The sequence below is a fragment of the Manis javanica genome, chromosome 1 (genome assembly GCF_040802235.1).
Source record: "Manis javanica isolate MJ-LG chromosome 1, MJ_LKY, whole genome shotgun sequence".
NCBI classification, from domain to species: Eukaryota; Metazoa; Chordata; class Mammalia; order Pholidota; family Manidae; genus Manis; species Manis javanica.
In genome coordinates this window covers 85,978,414-86,002,772 of record NC_133156.1, presented here as the reverse complement: position 1 = coordinate 86,002,772, position 24,359 = coordinate 85,978,414, and the positions used below count along the sequence as shown (strand labels likewise).

The window sequence follows — 24,359 nt, the reverse complement described above, 5'->3', positions numbered from 1 at the left end:
CTAATTTGTTTTTTCCAGGAAAGCCTAACTCCCTGGAATACTTATTAAAGCGCTCTGAGTCTGTTCCTGGAGGTCCTTGCAGGCCAGCCTGTATTCCAGAGCTTGTGCGCTGTTCACAGAAGTCCTCAAGTCTCTCTAGGGACCGAGCCCCTCCCTGCACTCTCTCTCTAAAACCCGTCAGAGTCGCCAGGCTAAGACTTCAGTCGTTCATGGTTAGTTTAACCCCTTTCTTTTTTTTTTATCAGGTCACAGAAAGAAGATGGTGGTAGACAATTTGCTACATTGATTTCCACATCAGTGTGGCCATCCACAGTGTAATTTATAGGGAGCCATGTACCCCTCCCACAAGGTCAGAGGTGTGCATCCTTCCACTGCACCCTGCTTTTTATTGATTTTTTCCTAAATATATTACGTATATTTATATACCTTCTTTAATCCCACTTAACAGTATTAAAAATTATACCACTGAATGCTTATTCCATTGAGTTAAGGTATTAACTTTCAAGCAACCAGATCTTAAACTGCAAACATCCTGGCAGGGATAAATAATAATAATGGTTTAAGTTCATTGAAAGTCAAAGCAAGTGCTATGCTAAACATACCATGAGGCAAATATTTCCATTTTTCCTGACACAGACAGTTACCTTATTGAAGGTGACACATCTAGTAAGTGACATCATTTGTATTTGCTTCCAAGCAAAAGCAAAACCCCTCCCTATGCTGAGTTGCACTTATCTTTCTGAAAGAGAAACTTAATTTGTTATGTTGACTTTTTTACTTAGGCTCTTTAACTCGAACCTACTATAAGCTTAAAACTGACTTCTGTATTATGTGAATATCAACTTTTTTCCCAAGAATTTCACATGAGAAGTGAGAGAGCACTTTTCTAGCGTGACTGTGCCCTGTCTCGTTTAGACCACCACCCTGGTTCCATGAACACTGCCTTGGTGGCCCATGTGTGCAGGTGCACGGGCACTCATGCACACACCATCTTCAGTTTTAAAAAGTCAAAGATGTCACACATTTTCAGCGATTTGTGCCCAGAACAGAGGTACCCCCACACTGACATTAATGCAGTCGAGGGAGAAGAGAGTGGAAATTACCTGTTAGCCTGGCAGCCTAACAACTCGCTCACCAAAAGATGTGACACTGAAAAAGCAAACTTTAAGGGTGTGATCTCCAGGTGTTTGAGCAAACTGTAAGCTGAGCATGAGATCCTGCATACTAGACTGGGGGCCTTGAGGACAAGAGCTGTGCCAGTAGTCTGTACCCTTGGTCCTCAGTGGAGAAGAACGTGTCTGATATAGTAGGTGGACATGTGAGTGAGAGAATCTTCATCCTGTTTATTTGCATTTTGTAAGGATGTCTGCTCTGAGTATCTAGGTGTGTTAGGTAAACTTTATTGGTTTTTGATATGAGTACAAATGAGGAAATTCAGGGGGCTTTTATACAACTAGCTATCAGCCATCGGCACTCTTAGTTCACCTGCAACTCTCACGGAAGGACTATACAGCCTCCCACGCCTTGCAGCATGATGCCACAGCCAGCTCCAAGGTGAGTTTGAATCGAAATGTCCATGTTCATAGTCAAAGCCATAATTTGCCCCTAATTTTATGGTTCTACTTTGGTGATAATTGAAGCAGGACACTCTACCCAACATAAAAGTCTAATAGTTTGATAGACAGAAATATATACTAATACAAACAGTCTAATACCAAAGTGGTCAATTGTGATTCTTGAACTCCTACTATGTTAAAATTTTTGTATTAGTTAATGTGGAAGGCATGCATGCTATTTTCTGTGCTTTGAGAATATTCACAGATTCACATATTTCCTAAACTACTATTCCATGCTAAGCACTGTCCTTGAAGCTTCACCCACTTAACTGTTATTTCTCAGAGAAAACTCCATTGAATTATGCGTACATGAGTATACACATTTTACCCTTCTGGAAGTGGAATCAGAATGGTGAAGTCCCAGCAGGTAAAGTAAGATCCCCAGAGCTGGGGATCTGGGCAGGGTGCCCTCAGAGCCTGCACTCTCCACCACCATTCCTGGTGCCTAGTGTGCCTGGGGAATGCCCCCAGCTCTCCTGGCCAGCTCTCACTACACTTTCAAAGCTTCACACGAACTGGAATGCTTCTCCTCGACCCTCTTGCACCACACTGTAAGCATAGATCTTATTTATTACAGCATTGTTTGCAAAGACACACTTGAATTCAAAGTCTGAAAGCTTTCCTGTGTGCCTAGCACCCAGAAGTGTCCTGTGTGCCCAGAGGAAGAATGAATGAAGAATTGGACCTGGGAGAAACAGTTGGAAGGACTAAAGAGCCCAGACCTAGGGGAGTTGAGCACTGATTAAAGAGCTACATATGTCATGAGATGGAGCATGAGAGGTGACTGCTCCTCCACTGAGGACTAATGAAGTGAACCAGATTTCAATTTAGCACTTGAAATCCAGTTTAAAAATTATGAGAATTAAGACAAAGATCGCTAAATATTGAATGAGCAAAGACACCATAGAATCTCATTTGACAGAATTACTTTGAAATAGCCTTCTCCTTAGTATCTTGTAAGTCAGCTCTAGTTACAGGCAGAAAAGGGTCATCCACCATTAAAGTTTCTTAGAAGTTGGTCAGTGGTACAGGGAAATGAAAAAAAGAAAAAGAAAAGGGGGGACTGCAAAAGTGTACTTTTTCATTAGGTTAAATTAATTCAATTGAAAAAATTGTTCTTTTTTGAAGTAACTTTTCTTGTTTTTTTGCTGTTAGAATGACATTGATTTCATGGAATTATAAATTTTAGACTTTAAGTTGTAGATTTTTTTTTTATACCTAGCTACTTTTTGTAATGGCAACCTTATGCAGGCCTCTCAAGTGTTTTATTGTTGTTGATTGGCTCTGTTTTCTGTTTTGAGTTCCAGGTACCTAAAATCCAGCTGTCAGACCCCAGACCCAAGACATGGCTAAGGAACCCAGACTAATCATGCCCTTGGATTGTTCAGTGTGTGCAGGATGGCTAAGTCTTCACCTAAGCTCCAGGATTTAGTGCACTCAACGGGGCAGAATACAGAAGCATTTGAAATACACCAACGCTCAAGGGAGAAGCCAAGACTGAAAAAAATCTTTGTTCAACTGTACAATAACTCCCCTCAAAAATGAGTCTGTATAAACTTCCAGTGAACACGGCATTCCCTGGCGTCTTGAACTGTTTTATGAAAGCGTAAACTACTGAAGCACGACAGAGCACTTTTGACACCCTGAGTTAGACATCTGGCCACAGACCGTCTCGTCTTGGTGGCTTTCTGATCTGCCCATGGTCAGTCTGCTGCTTCCTGGGGTCCTTATGGCTCTCAGAAATATATGCATTTAAAAATTTATGAGTCGTTTCCTTTTTTTTCTCCTCTCTATTTTGAAATCACCTTTCTTTCCATTTCTTTCCCTACATTTTCCATCATCATTTTATCATTTGTTTTTTTATACTTCTATTTGATTCATAGCCTATAAACCTTATCCATCTACTCATTTTTTCTCCTTTTTTTCTGTATTTTAGTACATTTATGACATTTTTGATATTTGACATGATCATATGATTTGTCATCCAAACCAGGGTACAAAGTGAAAGGAGAATTATCTCTAGCTATATGGGAAAACAGTAGCATGGAAATGGGGTCTGTCCTAGGGAGATGGGGAGATTTGGTATGAATGTAATGGAGGAAAGGCAGAATTTAGTTTCATTCCTTGCTCTGCGATTTTCTTGTGTGATCCTGAGAGAAGTCATTCAGTTGCTTCAGGGGTCAAGTTTTTTATCTGGCAATTGGAATAATTGATGATAAATGTCAAAGACTTACACACATTAGTTGTTATTTAATTTTTTCTTATTGGTGATATCAAGACCTCTATCCTACTCATTGAATTTTAGGACTGTTATCTTCAGCAAACAAATTAAGGATTTTTAAAGGGATGATATCAACAATGCTTGTTTAGGTAGAATTCAATTCACTTACTGCTTTTGGCTGTTTATTCACGGCCAGCTCTCTCTCTCAGAGAGTATTGACAGAGTTGGGGACAAACTCCACGAACCTTCACTGAACTGAAGTGCATTTCCTCGGGCTCCTCATCTGAGCCTGATACAGCGCATGCATGAGGTTAGACCTTTCCCCTAAACCTTTATGGAAAGATTTATGAGAAGATTCTACTGTGGTTTTGTTTATTTGTTTATAGGTTTTCTAAAATAAACATAAAAGGCATATATGAATAAAAACTCAAATTGTATTTGGTATTTATAATGCTCAATATTAAATGCATTTATTAAATACCTTGGCTGTGTGGGGTAAAGCAGTCCATGTACTGTACCCAATAAGTACAGGGACTTGGACTTTTCTAGTTTTGGGCTAATAGTCTGGCATTGCTGAACAAATACATGAATAAAGTACATATAGCAGCATTTGACACTTGTAAGTTGTAAACCCTAACCTTATGAGAAACCCTAACCTGAAAGTGATGCTTGAAAGTTGTAGACATTTCATTCAAAATTTATTTGCATGCAATACCCTCAATTTGAATTGTGTTCTCTATCCCAGTTCACATGGATATTGGGGATGGATTAACAAATATAAAAAAGTAGTACTGCATATTTATTTTACATCTTCTTGGACTCAATCTTCTACTATGAAAAGAGTCTCCAATCTTGTGATAGGTACTTTTCAGTCAGGAATCTCTTCAAATGGGATAATACCAGTGGACAGGTAGTTGTCAAAATCTGCTCAGATGAAAGGAAGGACAGAATGTAAATTGTTAACTACAGTAAAAATGGGCTTTCTTGTTATGGTGGGTTCCTTCTGCCTTGCACATGTAACTGCATTATACAGGTAGGATGGCATGTGTACACAGAAACACCAATTTGTTCTGACATTACCTATTTAAAAACATCTTTTTCCTTAAGCATTTACACAGGCAGTCAATAAGACTCTCTTCCCAGGACATGAAGAGGAAATTCCAGACTTGCTGTCAATGTATTTCAATATTCTAGTTCTAACTTTGGTAAATAATCCGCAATTTGTTGAAGGAAACATGGTGTGATGGATGGACAAGGAGACTTATTGGCTCAGAGCCCTAGAGTGTGGTAGGAATCACTACAGTAGCTTCAGCATGTTTCAAGGGCTCTGCTTCTATGTCACACGCAGGTGTTCTGTCCCCTCAAACTATCTTCAGTTCCATAAGAGGGAACATGCTTTCTGTGATCAATAGGCTGTTTCTTAACCAGAGAGTTGTGAGTAAGTCAGTCAATACATGTTAAGCAACACAATTTGATGTTAGTGATGTTAAAAGAAAACAAACCTCTTTTCTTCCCTTCTATTTAGTTTTGGGGAACTTACCCTGCTTTCATTGCTCTGAAGACCATATGCTTACCATGAACATTAAAAATTAGACTCTAACCGATATGCGTATTCCACTGCCACTCTATTAAAAATGCATCCTTCATGGACTGCAGAAGAAAACATGCTTTTTCTATCATTAAAAATCACCAAAAATCAAATCATCTTGTGAAAAGTTCTTAAAAGATGATTAACTCTGTCATAATATAAAAGGCAATGCTGTCACTTTTCAGGCTATCTCATAATTTCCTTATAGGGTAATATGCTAAATGTTGCCATAAATGTATTGGCATTATAAAAATGGTCAAATCATGCAAATAATGAGTCCACATGCTAGAGGTACTTTTGGTTAAAGTGAAAAATTTACTAAAATTTTCTTTGCTTCTGGCCTAGAATAATTCCCTAAAAAAATAAACAATAAAGCATGTACATATGTTAACATTGTTCTGAAAAATGAAAAGTTTTCCCTGAAGAGTGAATAGCATAGTGTAGAGTGTAGTTGACAAGCAGACATGTACAGGAAATTCATTCTTGATTCCATAATCAAAAATCTCAGTAGCATCAATAGCAAAGCATGATATTGAACAATATAAAATTAGACTTTAAAAATATTTTTTCATAGTGTATAGAATAAACAATGACTGATTTTCATTATCAGTAATAGTAAATGATTTTTTAACACTGATAAGGAATTTGGCACTAAATTAATAATTCTATAAAGGTAGACATATTCCCTAGTGAACTGCAATTCAAATAGAAATCAAACACAGGCATTTTAAAGATTGGAAGGTCCCTTTTAACCAAAAATGTGTAGTGAACAATTTTTTTATGAAACATTATAAAAGAACATTAAGAGCTTAGATCACTATCTTAATGTTTCCTAACAAATAACAAATCCAAAGCACAAATGCAATTAAAATAAAATAACTTCTATTTTTTATTACTCTTTTACATTATTTTAAAACCATTGAAAATACCTTTCGGCTTTATATTTTAATGTGCAATCTGAATAAAATTTTGACAAGCATTGACATTATTTTAAAACCATTGAAAATACCTTTCGGCTTTATATTTTAATGTGCAATCTGAATAAAATTTTGACAAGCATTGATGAATGCTTTTGACTGTAGGTTACATTAAAATGAGCTTAGAATCTCATTGCATATAAATAAGTGAATACAAACCTTAGTTACAGGCCTTATAATTTGAAACAAGTTTTTAAAATAAAATATTTCTGGGTAAGGATTATATGGATAGAAAACTGATCATCACATCACCTTCAATTAAATTACTTGCTAAAGTATTTCTAATTGAGTTAGTGAAACAGTATTTTAAGACTCCCTTTCATTTAAAATTCTTTCATTTCTTATAAAAGTTCGAAATTCCAACAGCTGTCAGTTAAACATTGTATTAACACTGGATCTAAAAATATAACTACAAATTAGCTATCTACAAGACAGTTTTGGAGGAATTACAGATGTGACAGTAACCAGTTTTCTCCATAAAGCAAAATCCAACTCTAATTTCACCACAGCACACCACAGGTAATTCTAAACTGATTAACAAACAACAAGAATCCAGCAACTCACATATATTTTAAATGGTGATCAGATTCTGAGAAGATGTAGAAAGATTTTTAAATACATCAATTCCGATTTTTTACTAAATACAGCAGAGTTTAATGATCAATGATTTACTGAGGTATCTGATTTTACTAAGTCAGGATTAAAACAAAAATAATTCCATTAATAATCTTTAGCAGCAGAAACTTCTCTCTCCTCTCTGCTTGATGCCATCCCACCTCTTTTGGCTATCACTTTTAGGATACCATCCAAGCCCCTGAAGCAGGTTTGCTATTGGTCGACATCCTACATCTAAGCATGATCTCATCAGAATTCAGTTCATTGGCTTATGAGTAACAAAGTCTGTTCCAGCCCAAAGGCTGTCTACACAGCACGATAAGGGAGAACACAATATTCTCAAATTAAGTTGACAAATACTAAATTGAGTTTCCAAACTGATTTTGTGATGCAAGGTCTAGCCCAAGAATTCATCTTAATAGGTTTTTAAGTTATACTAATCTTTGAAAGTGTCTTTTAAGCTTTTAAAACTAAATAATGCTCATTTACATCTTCTTTAGCTGAGGAAATTGCTCATTCTGAAAACAACTAAAATTGCTTAACCTACCTTCCTTGTAGGCATGGAAGGGAAGCTCAGTCAGTCAGTCAGAACTGACTACTCTAGAGTCCAAAAAGCATCTACATAGTTTGTAGCTTTCTTTTATAAAGAACAATGTAATTTAAAAGTTTTTTTGTGTTATAGAAGTATTTGGCCTGCCATTAGCTCAGAACTAAATAATCATCTGTAGGATAATACACAAAAATATAGGCAAGTATCATCATGAGAAGTAGGGAAAGTAGGGAGACCTAAATCTCAGAGATTTGTCAATGTTCTAAATACCATAAAATATCACCCCACCCCTCGCAGACTCTCCCTTTCAACCTGGTTCCTAATTGCCATTAGACTTATCAATATAAAGTTCCCCAAAGTATTTTCCATTTCAAACTAGACCATGGTTTTGTAAAATATTATGGACAGTCTCAAGTCCCAGCTGGCGAAAGCAGTGTAGAGGTGATAGCGTTCTGGGTGGGTACTGTCAAAGTTACAAGGACAGGAGCAAGCACAAAAACTAAGCTTCTCTCTTCAAAATTTTCATAAAATGCAATGGTTTTTCCATAAACAACTACATAAAAGACCTAAATTTTCACCAATGCTGGGCAAATGACAGCTGAGGATTTGTTGTGTGTTAATGACCTTTGAATAATCTCTTTCACCTTGTTAACTTTAGCAGGTATTCAGATATGTTAATATTTGGATGATAAATGTAGTCCTGAGAATACACTAGCTAGAAAGCAAGATAAATTGTCATATTGTCCAACTCTGAAAAAGGAACTGCAGTTCAAAAGCTGTAGAAAACCGTCACCTACAGAGCTGTCAGTCATCACGCTCAGATGCTGGGAGTAACTGCACGCCTGAATTGATTTTTTAGGGTACACTATACTGCAAATCCTGAGGAAGCCCTAAAGATGGTTCAGGGGAAAGAGAATGTCATTGGCGGATTCAGAGACTGGCTTCTTAAGAGGTGTGCTTTTGTTGACGATTGGTCAGAAGGCAAAAGCCCCCTCTACTGAGAAGCAAGCAGGAGAGAAGGGCGAGAGAACAAGGAGGAGGAGCGGCCAGAGGGAAGAGAGAATTCGGGGGTGGGGGGAAAGGCAGGGAGAAGAAGGAGGAGCAGAAGGAGGAGGAGGGAAAGGAGGAGGGAGAAGAGGAAGGAGAAGAACAGTGCAGCAGTGGGGAAGAGGAGCTGACGGACACCTGAAAAGGCAGTTAGCAGCACAGCCACTAGAAATGGGACATGACTTGAAAGACAGATACCACAGCACAGAAAGGCCACCAGATAGGCTAAGTGATCAAAATGAGCAGAACCAGGGAGGGAAAGCCCAGCCTTACATATCTCGAAGGCACCTAAAGTATGTACTGTGCCAATTATGTAACTACAATTCAAGTAGTTATCCCTGTGCACCACTTTATGCCAGGCAAGTAGAAAGAAGGCTCAGTTTCAGATCCCAAAGCAGTCACCCTTTGGGGAGCCTGTGAACAGTAGCACTTAGGATGCTAAATGCACAGAGGCATACTCAAGACACTACTGGAGAAGGATGGGCTCCCCAGTATTTGAGGGGAACGACGCCCCCTGGAGCTGTGCAATGCAGCTGCGTTGGCAGGCACCCAGCCCTGCCGGGAGGGGAGGTGATAGAAATGGCTTCACAAGGAAGGCAATTGTTCAGATGGATCTGCTGGACAAGAAGGAGATAGAGAAGTAGGGAAGGATATTGCTCTTTATTAGAAAAACAAGAGTGAAGGAAATGACCCCTAGGCTATTCATATGACCACATGCAGTTCCATGTGACTGGAGGGTAGGATAATCAGTATGATATCAGGATAAGCTGGAGATAAGGCCAGACAGGCAGGCAGGGCCAGGGACAACACACATCACACTTGTTTGCATTTTTCTACATTTCTACTAACCCAGGTACCATCACCATAGTGAGTTATTTACCTTATCACTACATATCTGATAATACCTTAAAAATATAAGTGTGTTAGAACACACTGCAAAAAGGGATTGTCTTAACCATGCCACGTATACTTGTTTACTAAGGAAGATGCAATGCATAACACACTTTAAAATGGTTTCCCATTTTTTCTACAAAGTACAATGTAAAAATTTCAAAATGTAACAGGTTAACTTAAAGTATTGGATTCTCATTCAATTTTCAAGAAGGCCAGATTAACATAGATATTACTATAAATTCAAAGATCAGTATAATCATGGAATGCATCAAAAATTTGTATAATTTATTTTCATATTGGAGTCGATCAAAACACTGTTAAGCCAGTGGTTCTAGGAATATTTTATGGGATTCGAGAGCAGCATCTAGGCCATTGTGTGGATACATGACTACAGGCATACCTCACGGATATTGCAAGTTCAGTTCCAGACCACCAAACTAAAGCAAATATTGCAATAAAGTGAGTCAAATGAATTTTTTTTTGGTTTCCCAGTGTATATAAAAGTTATGTTGATACTCCACTGTGATCCATTAAGTGTGCAATAGCAGTTACATCTAAACCAATAATGTACATGCCTTAATTTAAAAATACTTGATTGCTGAAAAATGCTAACCGTCATCCAAGCTTCCAGTGAGTCATAATCCTTTTTGCTGGTGGAGGGTCTTGCTTCTATGCTGATGCTAAATGATCAGTGTGGTGGCTGCTCAAGGTTGGGGTGGTGGTGGCAATTTCTTAAATTAAGACACCAATGAACTTTGTCACATCAGTTGACTCTTTCACAGTTTCTCTGTAACATGTGATGCCGTTTGATAGCATTTTACTCACAGTAGGACATCCTTCAAAATGGAGTCAATCCTCTCTCACCCTGCCACAGCTTTATCAACTAGGTTTATGGAATATTCTAAATCCTTTGTCATGTCAACAGTCTTGACAGCATCTTCACCAGGAGTATATTCCACCTTAAGAAACCATGTTCTTTTTGCATCCATAAGCAGCAGCCCCTCATCCATCTGTTTTGTTGTGAGATTGCAGCAGTTCAGTCACACCTCCAGGCTCCACTTCTGATTCTAGTTCTCTTGTTATTCCCACTTCTGCCATGACTTCCTCCACTGAAATCTTGAACCCCTCTCAGTCACCCATGACAGTTGGAATCAACTTCTTTCAAACTCCTATTAATGTTGATTTTTTGACCTCCTCCCATGAATCATGAATGTCCTTGATGGTTTATAGAATGGTGAACACTTTCCAGATGGTTTCCATTTACTTTTTACAGATACATCAGAGGAATCACTATCTATGGCAGCTCTAGTGCTATGAACTTATTTTTTAAATAGTAAGACTTGAAAGTTGAAATTTCTCCTTGATCCATGGGCTTCAGAATGGCTATTGTATTAGCAGGTATGGAGGACACATTGATCCTCTTGTCCATCTCCCTCAGAGCTCTTGGATGACCAGGTGCATTGTCATTGAGCAGTCATATTTGACAAGAATAATTTTTCTGAACAGTAGGTCTCAACAGTGGACTTAAAATATTCAGTAAACCATGTTGTAAACAGATGTGTTGTCATCCAGGCTTTGTCATTCATTCATAGAGCATAAGCAGAGTAGACTTAGCATAATTCTGAAGGGCTCTAGGATTTTTGGAATGGACAATGAATACTGGCTTCCACTTAAAGTCACCAACTGCATTAGCCCCTAACAAGAGAGTCAGTCTGTCTCTTGAGGCTTTGAAGCCAGCATTGACTTCTCTCCTCTGGCAGGGAAAGTCCTAGAGGGCATCTTCTTCCAATACAAAGCTGTTCTGTCTACACTGAAAATCTCACCTTCATTAATTATCTTTGCTAGATTTTCTGGATAGCTCACTGTAGCGTCTCCATCAGCACTTGTTGCTTTATTTTGCTATTTTGTACTACGGAGACAGCTTCTTTCCTTAAACCTCATGAACCAACATCTGTTAACTTCAAATTTGTCTTCTGCAGTTTCCTCACCAACAATTCTTACAATTGAAGAGTGTCAGGGCAGGGCCTTCTTTGCTCTGCGTTAGGCTTTGTTTTAAGGGAATGTTGTGGCTGATGTGATCTTCTAACCAGATCCCTAAAACTTTCTCCAGTAATAAGGCTGTTCACTTTCTTATCATTAATGTGTTCGCTGGAGTAGCACTTTTCATTTCCTTCAAGAACTTGTCTTTGCATTAATGCTTGGCCAACTATTTGGTACAAGGGTCCTAGCCTTCACCTGTCCTGACTTGGGCCACACCTTCCTCACTGAGCTTAATCATGCCCAGCTTTTGATTCAAAGCAGGAGATGTGCAACTCTTCCTTTCCCTGGAACACTCAGAAGCCGTTGTGAGGTTATTAATTGGCTTAATTTCATAATTGTTGTTTCTCAGGAAATAGAGAGGCCTGAGAAGAGGAAGAAAGATGGAATGATCCTCTGGTGGAGCAGTCAGAGCACATACAACATTTATCGATTAAGTTCACCACCTTAAATGGGTGCAGTTTGTGGCATTCCAAAACAATTATAATAGTAACATCAAAGATCACTGATCACAGATCACCATAACAAATATAATAATGGAAAAAGTTTGAACTATTGTGAGAATTACCAAAATGTGACACAGACATGAAGTGAGCAAATGTTTCTGGAAAAATGGCACCGACATATTGCTTGAGGCAGGGTTGGTACAAACCTTCAATTTGTACAAGATGCAAAATCTGTGAAGTGCAATAAAACAGAGCACAATGAAATGAGGTATGCCTGTGCTGGAATACAAGTTCCAAGAGGGTAAAAACTCCTCTATGGCACACAGTAGGAGTTCAGTGGAGCTCATTTTGTACTGTGCACTGCAGGATGAAGGGCAGCCCCATTACTGTGTCATACACAACTTACACAACCATTTCCTGTAGCCCTCTAGACATTAAACAGACTGTGCATGCAGGTTAATTACTTACCTACAGAACAAATGATTACATTTCATACAAATGTGGAAAACAATCATAGAGTTTTCCAACAAGTAATGAAGTGCCTAAAAGTGTTTGATTCCATGCTAATGTTACAAACCTTTAAATCCCCTGAGGACAAAAGCCATATTTTATTAGTCTTTATACCTCTGGCATTTAGGGAGTTTTCAGTGAGTGTTCACTGAATAAATAAAGATGACTAGCATTTCTGTAGTTCTAAACACAGCTGAAATGAAGGTGAACTAGAGTTAACTAAAGTAGTTACTAAAGTCAGTTATTCCATTTTTGTGTTGACTGCTATGACCATTTTATGGCTTGCTTCAAACTCAACCTGTCATAGGTAAACCTTTCAGGTTTGCTCCTCATTTGAAAAGCATAATCTATTCTGACATAAAACGACCATTTTTAGCAAGAGCATAAGACTCTCTATACCTTCCTGCAAGAATGTGCACATGAGTTCTTGAAGTCCATTTGTAGAACATAAAGCATACAAGCTTTTAAGGCATTTACATGGGCTCTCATTGCTAGCTGTCCACCCCTTCTACCTCCATTGCCAATCTTATTCATAAGATATGCTCACACTGATGGAGAATAGAGTTCAAGCCTCTGAAGGTTTAATGTGAATGGGGTTGATTTTTCATCAGCATTTCCTACTTTATTATTTTGTTTCTTCAGCTTGATACTCTGGAGATTATTTGAAATTACTCTACTATCAATGGCAAACTTAAAACAAAAATATAGATGTAAACATAGTCAGATAGGTTGGGCAGGAGAAGATAGTAAAGCAGGTGGGGTGCAAAATGAAGCAAAACAAAAGAAGGTCATTTAAATTTCAAGAAGTTCAGGAGCAGCATAAGGTTGACTTTCCCCACATCTGGAAGGGTGTGTTGTTTTTTTTCATTCCTGAATTTCAAGAGAATTTCACACTGTAAAGAAGCTATTGCCGAAAGAAGAAATTAATAGGATAAGTTGGCTGTTTGAAAGTTAGGTAGTTAAGGTGACAGGTATTTGGAATATAAAAAAGAGGACATGTACTTAAAATAGTGAAATGTGTACAACAAAACTGGTATAAAAAGGGCAACTGGTTATTAAAAAGAAAAAAAAAGAGGAACAGAGGAAAGACAATGATCTTATTGAATCAACTTCAGTGATTTGGTTCAGTCAAAATCAATTTTTAACAACTATACGGCTGGCAAATATTCTCTCAGTATGTAACATATGCTGTAAGGATGCATCTTCTGTTTCTTCCATTGAGAAGAATAGCACAGTCCTCAGTTAGAAAACCCTTGACCACCATTTATAGTGATAGTTTAGAAAGGTCTTTGCAAAATAGCCCTTTCAGCAGAAGCATAAATATCTGTTTAGTCATATGCATAGGCAGAAAAAATAGCTGCTTACTGGCACCATATTCAAGGAATTTACTGAACAATATTTTAGAGGCAAGTATACAAAATATTATCCATATCTCCAATTATCTCTCACTATTATATAATCTAAGCCAGGAATGACCTCTTTAAATCCCACTGGATTACATTTGGTGTCATACTAATGTGTTAGACACTCAAGTTTCTGAACTAGAATGCAGTCACCTTGATCAGAGCAATGTCCACATTATGTTATTAGTCCTTTAATGTTTTGTAACATGCAATTCTTTAATCTACATCATGGAAAGTAAACAAGAGAGAAAGCATTGGGAAGATTGATTAACTTTTTATTTGTGCTCTTTGGGGTTAGAATATCTAAATTCTGGAAATGTATTTATGTAGAATACTCCCAGTTACTGCTCTTCAATTGAAACAGCAAAAGGCTGTTTTTACTCCCTTGTTTGTTTTTAAGGTACAAGCATTGACTAAATAGGAATTTCTAAGTCACAGAATTGGCCAAATGGGACAAAGCACATTTTCTCTCATATCCCTCCATTCCTTCCTTTGTTGCCATTCTTCCTTCCTTTTCTCTTTAGCGCACCCTGGCATCTGGGGCATCTCAGCTGCTCCTGGATCTGCATTTCCAGGCTCCTCCCGCAGACCTGCTATCGACCTTTTCTTACCTTGAAACCAACACTTCCTTGGTCTTAGTCTTCTGATACTCTTTTGCTCCTCTACTAATGCTTTTGAGTCAGAAGTTTATCTTCTAAGGTGAACATTTGAGGCAATGGGAGAAATATTTTGCCCAAGAAGTCATCCCAAGGCCCAGTGATTCACACCAACCCTCTCGGCAGGCTGTTCTGAGGCAGACGCTGAATTCATCTCCATAGAGCAGCATGGTTCCTGCCATTCTTTATTTGGTTCTCTTCACAAGTTAAACTTTTCAATAAGCACAATGGATCTGGCATGAGTTCACTGGCACAGTCTTCACTTTAAGTACTCATGCTCATTTGTAAAATGAAGCTGCTTCAAACTGCTAGCATAACTGGCAAATCAAACTTTCTCCAATAATAAAATGCACATGAAAAGCAAATGGTTGTTGACCTCTTTTGTGGGCACCCATGATTTTGGATAATTTCCTGGGACAGTATTTGCCAAATGCAGCTTTGAGTCTTTTTTCTTTCTTTCTTTTTTTTTTACTTTGAATAATGGGTATTTGAGGAAAGCTTTTTTGAACGGAAGACATTACTATAGATTGAGGAGACAATAACACTAGAAAATGATGCATTCAGGGTAATGGTGGGCAGAAGCAGAAAACGTCTATCACCTTCTCCTTATGTACAGTGAGAAACAGCTACTGATAACCCACCAAGATCCCTAAGCCAAAAAATCTAAGCTGAAGGCCATGAAAACATTCACTCGCCAGCCAGTGCTCACTTGGCCAATAGCTGATGAAGCTCAGAAGCATCACGGGGAGCTTAAATTCAATTTTCTGTGTCCGGGCTTACGTACAATTGTCAGAACAGACATTATATTTACACAGCCAAACATGCCATTTAGAATGAGCCTGCCTGGCAGATTCTCAAAGTCCACCACAGGCATACTGAAGACTTTCTTTAAATATGCTCAGCCCACTAGCCAACCACGCCAATTATTAGGCACTTGTCTGTAGAAGGTTTTCTTTTCTTTTGACAGAACTGATTTTACCATCCTTCTTATTCGGTATGGGTGGGTGGGTCAGGAGAGTTTGGAGTCACTGGATTTAACCACAAAGAAAACTGAACATTCTGGGCACCTAATGGTGAGGGTTTTAACTGTCAAACCATTTAGTAGGTACAGCCAGTATGTAATGAAAATTGCAGTTATGGTCATTTGAGTAGGGAAGATTACTACTATAGGCAGCCTGTTCAGTGTTTCTCTGGAGGGGATAGCTCCTAAATGGATATTTTTCAGGGCAATAAAGGGCCTCACAATAGACATGGTTTTTTCCCCCTGACTGGCCATGAAGAGGAAAAAGGAAAAGGGAATCTTTGCAAAATAACAGAGTGGTCAGTCACAAAAACAACTTCAGCTACTTTAGTATTTTGCCTAAGGCAAGCTGTAATGCTGGGGACAGTCCTGACAGAGCACAAAGAGGGGACTTCAGACCTGAAAGTGGAACCAAATATGCAGACTAAGGCTAGGTAATGACCAATTGTTCCAGAAATACTGGGAGTTCTTTACTACATATGGCCAGATATTTTAAATTTATTATACACTAATTTTACTATAGACTGTAGTATGTGTGTAGGCATCTAGTTACATAGAATTTTTCCCTCTTAAAAGTCAGAGATAGAGAATTCTATATGAATAAACAAAAAACACTGAATTGCTATTCATTCTTTCTCAGCTTCAAAGTTAAAGGACTAAAGTTGTTTTACATTTACAATATTATTAGTTCACTACTTTCTTCAAAGAACTATTTTTTTAAAAGACCACCCAGAAGTTTCAACTAATTGAGGAAGCAATCTCCAGCTTAAAAGAAAGGCTGCATAGGACACATTCCTGGCACCAGTACTCTGTCATATCTATTTGGGCCAAAGGACAAATCTTAAATTTTGAAAATAACTTAGTCTTTTCCTTTTGCCCCTAAAACACCCGAAGAAAATAGTTATGAATCTCCAATACCTTCTTCAGAGAGATTGTTTCATAATGTGAGTTTTAGCAACACCATGAAAAAATGAACCACCCAAGGAGATCATAAGAGCCAAAGCCACAGATGCAGAAACAGGTTTTTAGTAGTGTGATGAATTTGTGAGTTTGGGGAAAGTGTAATATGTTATTCAAAGTAGAGCATGTAGGCCATGGAATTCTCATTAGCTATTCCATCATGGGAGAAACATCTGTAAATGGAGACTAAAATGTTTTATGAAAAAATACTTGGGGAATACACTACAACCTACAATAGGAACAATGTTGGGTAATTTATAATTAGAGCCAAGGTAATGCTATTTTCATAGGTACCCTTGTAACATTTTAGGGTTTATTACTATGCATTTTATATGTCTAAAAAGTTAACATGTTTTTATTTTCAAAGATTTAGGTCTTTGACCTATCCCTGAATTAATTTTTCTCCCCTAAATTAGGTTATTTGTGGGCCTTTGATTTTCTCCTCTTAGGGAAAAAATATCTGATATAATTTGGGTGTTCAGAACGAAGTTGAAAACTATTCATATAACTATTTATTAGATATTCAGGCATGTTAATACTATCAATCAACAAATAAATCCTTTAATGCTATCCAGCTTATTTTATTAAAATAATTCACATATTTTTATTATCACAAGTTTAGTATTGGATGTATGTGCTATTTTAAAGAAAGTATAAAAATAAATAAAAGTAAAAATATGAAAATAAAACTATCTAGAACTTCTGCTTCTGATCAAGATAAAGTAAGAGGGGTGGGATTTACCTTCCTGTCTAAAATAACCACCCCCTCAAATGGACAAAATATATAAAAACAGTACTCAAGAAACTGGACACCAAGCAAAGAAAGAGAGTAACTGCTGACTAACCAGGAAATGAGAGGTGAGCCATATGATTGTCTCACCTTATTGCCTAAAGAAAGTTTACAGGCTGCAGTGCAGGAACATGGATCCACTGCAAAGCCTGATGGAAAATGTGAGTTGACAGGACCAGCCTGGAGTATTCTGGAAATCCAAGGGAGATAGACGTTACAGGGCAGAATAATCCAGAGGGGAGGAGAGCGTATCACAAAGAGAGAACTTCAGAGATTTACAGAATTTGCTCCTGATACATTAGTTGAGGACTGATCAGGACTCAAGACGAATCTTGAGTCCAGGGAAAGAATCATCCCAAAGAGTTAGCATTCGTGTAGTACTGGCAATAGTACTTGCTTCCAACAGCTAGAATGGAAAACCTCATAATTTATAGGGCACTGGTTTGGAGTCTTAAAAAACATCTCTGTTCAGTAGTGGGGGAAAAGAACACTAAACTAATGCAGCTCTGGTACCACATAAAAAAGCTTAAAAGAATGATCTGAAAGAATTAAACTGTTTCTAAGTACCTTAACCACATCCACAAAGTACAATATTTGTGTTAGTAAAAACATTCAGCACTAAATAAGACAAAACTCAAATGTATGGCATCCAATAAAAAGCTAGCAGGCGTGAAATAAGCAGGAATAAAAACAATGAAGAGAAAAATCATTCAATAGACTAATTCAGATATTATACTGATGATAGAATTAATAGATACAGATGATAGATATTGTAGATGAAAAGATTAAAATGCATGAGGGTTCAAATCTCCATGTTTTGACCAGCACTTGTTATTGTCTATCTTTTTAATTCTAGTTTTGCTGGAAGGTATGAAATGGTATCTCATTTTGGTTTTTATTTTCATTTCCCTAATGACTAATGCTGTTGAGCATATTTTCATGTGCTTTTTGGTCATTTGTATATCTTCTTGGAAGAAATGTTTATTCAAATCCTTTGCCTATTCTTAAATTGGGTTACATTTTTATTGTTGAGTTGTAAGAGTTCTTTATATATTCTAGATTCCAGATTCTTAAGGTCTAGATAAATATTGTGTTGTCATTTAATTTTATTAATATTGTTCTTCAAAACACAAGAGGTTTTCATTTTGATGAAGTCCAATTCATCAATTTGTTTCTTTGGTTGCTTTTGCTTTTGGTGTCATATCTACGAAACCACTGCCTAATCCAAGGTTATGAATATTGACACCTATGTTTTTCTTCTAAGGGTTTTAATAGTTTCAGTCCTTACATTTGGTCTTTGACCTATACTGAATTAATTTTTGTGTCTGAATTAATAATTGGGGTAGTCAGTACAACTTAGTTCTTTTTTATATAGCTTTCTAGATGTCCCTGCATCAATTGTTGAAAATAGTTTATTTACTCCTAAGGATCCTGTTTCTTTATCTTCAGTGTATGTTGAAGACATTTTCCCAATATTTTGATTTATAGTGTTTTTTATGTATAGAAATTATGAACATTTATGTAACTAAATATATTAGTATTTTCCTCAATTTCTTGGGCTATTATTATTCACCAATATTTTCCTCTAGTAATATTTTATGAAGATAAAATAAATACCAATTTTTCATTATTTTAAATGATGCTTTATATATACTATAGTGGTAGATTCTCAGAACAACAAACACTATGAGGCAAATAGTATCAATCATTCTATATTAAAATGGATAATGAAACTTAAGGCTCAAGTAATTTGCACAAGATACATAGCTGGTACACAGTAAAATCTGAAATGGGATTTAAATCCAGGCCCACCTGACTCCACAGGGCAAGCTCCGAAATAATTGAAATAACTTAAATTTGAATTTCATCAGTATGGATACAAAAAGTTTCCCCCAAACTTTTCTTACACAGTACTTTATACATGATACTCAATTCAATTTAAGGGTTAGCATCTCTTGATTAAGTGGAAATATAAGATTTTTAGTATAGAATATGCTGTTTCAAAATTTTTAAAGCATGTTAAATAAATTTTCAATCCCCATGTAAAGTACTAGGTATGAAAAAATCAAATTCACTGGTATGTGTAAATATGAACCAATGATAAAAAATAGAGAATGTTAAGTCAGTAAAAAGTGAACTTTGTTAAGAGTATAAAGTTGAGGTTTTGGAACCCATGAATTAATGAAACCAAACAAATGTAAAATATTCAGTGCAATGTAGCTTACCACCAATAAACTATTGAAAGAGTTTTTTTTCTTTTTGAGGGAATATGTTCCTTCTGTCCTCCATGTCCTTCCATACTCTTCCTTGAAGAAGTTTCCAATCTCTGTTTACAATTTGTATGTCAGTCTACAACAAAGGCTTTTTGCATGCAAATGTAAAGACTGCCTAGTTTGTTTTTATCTCTTACCACATTTCAGTTGGCTCTTTAACCAGTTAGTAAACTGTCAAAGACAGATAACTTTGAAGGAGATTATTTATTACCTAGTGTGTCCATAATTTTTTTGGTGACTTTATATGGTAACTACTATTATTGGTGTAAGTTACATAGAGTCTGCTCATGTTGAATGAAACTTCTCTAGTTGTTCTTAAGGAGCTAATCTCCAATTCACATTGTAAATTTCAAGGCTATTGGTGCCTTTGTTTTACTTCTAGAAGAAATCCTGTGGGCTGTGTTAAGAGTTGCTCTCCTCCTGAGCAAAATTCTTTAATCAGAGGATCATAAGTATTACACAGTAATTAAAGTAACATAATTACAATGCAATTATATCAAATCTCAACTTCACAGGCAGTGAATACACTGTAAGGCATTTTGTATATGCCTAGATAATTTTCAATTGTACATCAGGGCACAGATGAAGGGAAATGTTTTTTTAGTCCATTCAAACTTAAGTTTTCTGTATTGTTCACCCATGCACCAAAAATTCAGATTTGCAATTCATAGGAACATTATATTACATAAATGAAATATATAAACAAAGAAGTAATTCCTGGTATATTTAATAATAAAGCAACCCTATTTCAGAGTTTAGGATAATAGGCTTAATTAACAATCAATTAAAATGTTGGTAGTAACAGGAGCATAATTCAAGCTACATTAAGAACAGAAGACTGGAAATACTTCTATGTAGGTTGAAACACATGCTTTATTTAAAATTACACTTACCTACTGCTATACTGCATAGAAACCAAGATTTCTAAAAAGCAGGACGCCTGGCACTCCAGGCATTGCAGATACCTTATCCATGAATGTCCCTTTTCCCTCCCATCACTATGAAGTGGCAGTTACCAACCTACAGCATATACTATTCAGCATTTAGAATAATTTGTTATTCGGGAGTCCCAGATTGCTCAACCTCTCATCCTTAGCATGGATATTGTCCTGCTGGTACAGGCAAGGAGGCAGGGAGGGCAGCGAGGGTGCATTTTTTTCAAAGACTGTATAGTAACGCAACCAATTATAGTAAATTGATACTTTCCCTTTAGTGTTCAGATCTCAAATTCTTCAAACTATTGTTTTACCTTTGGGCAATTAATGCATTACCAATAAAAATAACTATTAGACAAGGTAGGTTTCAATTTTTGGTATGACCTAGTAGTTTAAGGCTGCAGATATTTAAGATGATACAATGCTCTTTTCGTTCCACTGTGTGGGAATTAATTTGAAATAGTAACATATGTAATGAAATAAAGTCACAGTAAGAGTACAGATGATCAATGCCTTCTTTTTCCAAAATAAAGTTTTTTCAACTCTGCAGCAATTTATCTTCATTCCTTTGGTGCACCAGCTATTTCTTTAATAAAAGGAGACCTTTCCAGTGACAAGGACAGTAACTTATTCATTTCTATAATTATGTGAGCACTATCAATCATGAGGTGTGCTTTCAAGTTATGTTAATATAAGTGAAATTTGTTTTTCCTTTTAGTCTTAGTTTCAAGACTCAAAGCTTGTACATAGGCCATAAAGCTAATACTAAGAGTAATTGCAGAGTGGCTTAGAAGCTGGAAGAAATAAAATGATCTGCAGAGTTTGGAATAATGTGACCAAAATAACAAAATTTTACAGAACAAAACATGATATTTTTCATTTAGGAATACATTGCCCAAATATGAGCTAAGGAAGATAATAAACAGTGTAGCGTCACAAGGCAAAACTAGAACAAATGGATGGAAGTTAAAGAAGCCACATTTGCACAATGTCAGGAAGAACTTTCTGGCAAGTCCTCTAAAAGTGAAATGAATTGCTTTGCAAAAAACATAGTACTTTCTGTCACTCCAGGTGTTGAGGTATGTCAACAAACATCTGTAAATTATATTACACAAGGGATTCCTATAGTGGGTGGGACTCTGGAACAGATTAGGTCCTTTGAACTCTAATTTCAAATCCAACCTTTCAGGTCAGAACTCTGAAGGACATCAGATGAATAAAAAAATCTATTAACAAGAATGCTATAAATTAATGAAAGAAAGACATTTCAACAATTATTTACAGTATAAATATACCGAAAAGCTTGGTAAATAAAGTAATGATGATACAAATCAAATATTAAGAAAGAATTGAGAGAAAAGTGACTAATTGCAGCTAGTGGCACAATGTAATGTTGCCTAGAGGAAAAGTGTTATATTGATGATTCCAGCATATTTCACTTGGGAGAGATAAAGTGGTACATGTGCAAAGAGTTAGAGAAGAACTGCACAGATGTTTGGGAAGAGATAGTAGATATTCTGGAGATTTTAATTATCAAAATCTCTCTGATCAAATTGTATTTACTTTAGCTTCTAAGACCTGCTTTTTATGCCTTAAACAAATAGTCATAAAATTATAAAATACCCAGTATAAGCCAAAGACTTCTCAAACGTTCTATTTCTTTCTTCTTTGTAATTTAAAGTAACATTAGATAGTGATGAAGTCACAAAGCTAGGAAGATTCTTTCCTCGCAAAGAAAAGAAAGAGTAAGTCATATACTTAGTTTAAGCCTGCTCGCAAGATCATTGGGTCCCTGCTTCAGTTCAAATAACTGTAAAAGGCATGTGGCATTTTATACTTTCAGCATTACTTTACTTATTTAGTCCCATCTTTGAATGATCCTTTTTAGAACTTTTTTTTGGGTAATAGGCACTTGCGTTTTCCACTTTTTGAAAAATGAGGTCTCCCAGCTAATAATAAATAAATAAATAACATAGTGATAAAAATGGATATGACCCTCCAAAACGGCTTCCAGAATTTTTCTTAGATAGCAAAGAGAAGGCACGACAACTGAAAACAGATTGCAGGAACTGAGCTGCTACTAAAATTTATCTCAGTCCAGCTTCTTCAGGGAACGGGGCACACAGATAATCCATCTGGGCTGGAAGACTTGGCTTTCTCAGAGAAAGTGGGCCAAGCAGATGAGATCCACCCAGAACATAGCCAAGCCAACCTGCTGATTTTGGCATTTCCTACAGTAGAAAGAAAAGCAAAATTTAAACTTGTTAATTTTGCTGCTTGTTAGACTATTGTTCCTAGAAGCTTTTAATAGCCTCATGATATGTTTCTGTCAGTAGTTTTTCTATGCCATGACTGGGCATGGACTTTTTACTTTTTGTGTTGGGGTATTTTGCCTGTTGGTGCTTGCAGTGCTTCTTGAATCTGTGACGTGGATGGTCACAGTATGATTTCTAAAAGAGGGTTCCTGCCCCTTTGTTGTTTCTCCTGGGAGGCCAGTGTCATATCCATGTGTCTTTCATCCCCACCTCTCCCCACCCAGTATCCCTCTTACTTTTCTTTCAGGTTTCAGTCTGGGTTTTGTTTTGTTTTGTTTTCTTTTCAGACCCTTTTCCAGCTTATGAATCACCTCCTCAATTTTCTAAATTTTTCATAAATTCATGTATTGAGTTCTTAATTTTAATTATGCTATTTTCTCAGTTATAGAATATTCATCTGAATCCTTTTTTTTTGGTAATTTCCAGTTGTTTGGTAAAATTCTCTTGAAATCTAATTTCTTAAACATACTACTCACATAAAATCTGTATCTGATAACTCTAACATTTAAATCTCTTCTTGATCTGTTTCTACTTTTTGCTTTATTATCTTGGTTTTTCTGTCATTTGATCCTGTCCACTGATAGGCTGGGCAATTAGATGAGAGGTGAGCTGGAAAGGTAAGCTAGAGCTGGTCACTGAGAACCATGCAAATGTTATTAAATAATTTGGACTTAATTTTCACAGCTATAAAAAGGCACTGAAGGGCTTAAGCAGGCAAACATTTTCAGATTTACACTTGGAAAGAGCATTTCAGCTTCAGTGTGGGAGAATGCATTAGGAAGCAAGAAGACTGGAGACTGTGGGCAAGGTTTGCAGGGACTCAGACAAGACAGGGTGATGATGAAAGGTAAGGTTTATGCCAATGGGGATAGAAAAGGGTGTATATATTCAACAGATACTTAGGGGATAGAATCAACATGAAGACTCCCATCTTTCTGTTTCTGGAAACTGAGCTGAAAGAAAATGGTGCCATTTACAAATGGTGCCTAATCCAATTGGGGAAATTCAAATTCAGGAGAAACAAAAGTTGTTCATTTGGGACCTGTGCAGTTTGAGACGTTTGTGAGACCTCCTAGTTATGAGATGCCTGCGGTTTGGACGCTCAGGAGAAATCTCTGGGACAGATATATGGGCCTGGGAATCACCTGCACACGAGTTAGAGGGATGTGATGCAAGTGGCTGCAGCAAGGGCCCAGGGAGAATGCACAGAGTGAGACCAGGGCAGACTGCCCAGGGCAGCAGGCTTCCCTTAGAGGCCTGGAATGGGAGGCTGAGATGCAGTAATCAAAGTTGTCTATGGGAAACTAGGAGAGTAGAGGTGGTTGTGAAGGTAACACGGTCAGCAGCACTAAATGTCACTAAGAAAACAACTGAAAGGAAATCATCAGTGACCCAGTGAGGCACCTTTTAGGGGGCTAGTTGAGGGAGAAAGCACACTGCGGTGAGTTTAGGAGGGGATGGCATGAAGAGAGAGCATAGGAAGTTCATGAAGTTTGGGTCTTTTG

General features: G+C 37.0%; 1 protein-coding gene across 1 annotated transcript in view; it reads right to left on the bottom strand.

Moving 5' to 3' along the window:
* HAPLN1 (hyaluronan and proteoglycan link protein 1) overlaps positions 1–24,359 on the bottom strand; it is a 62,110-nt gene that overhangs the window by 27,821 nt on the left and 9,930 nt on the right. The gene's annotated exons all lie outside the window — the stretch shown is intronic.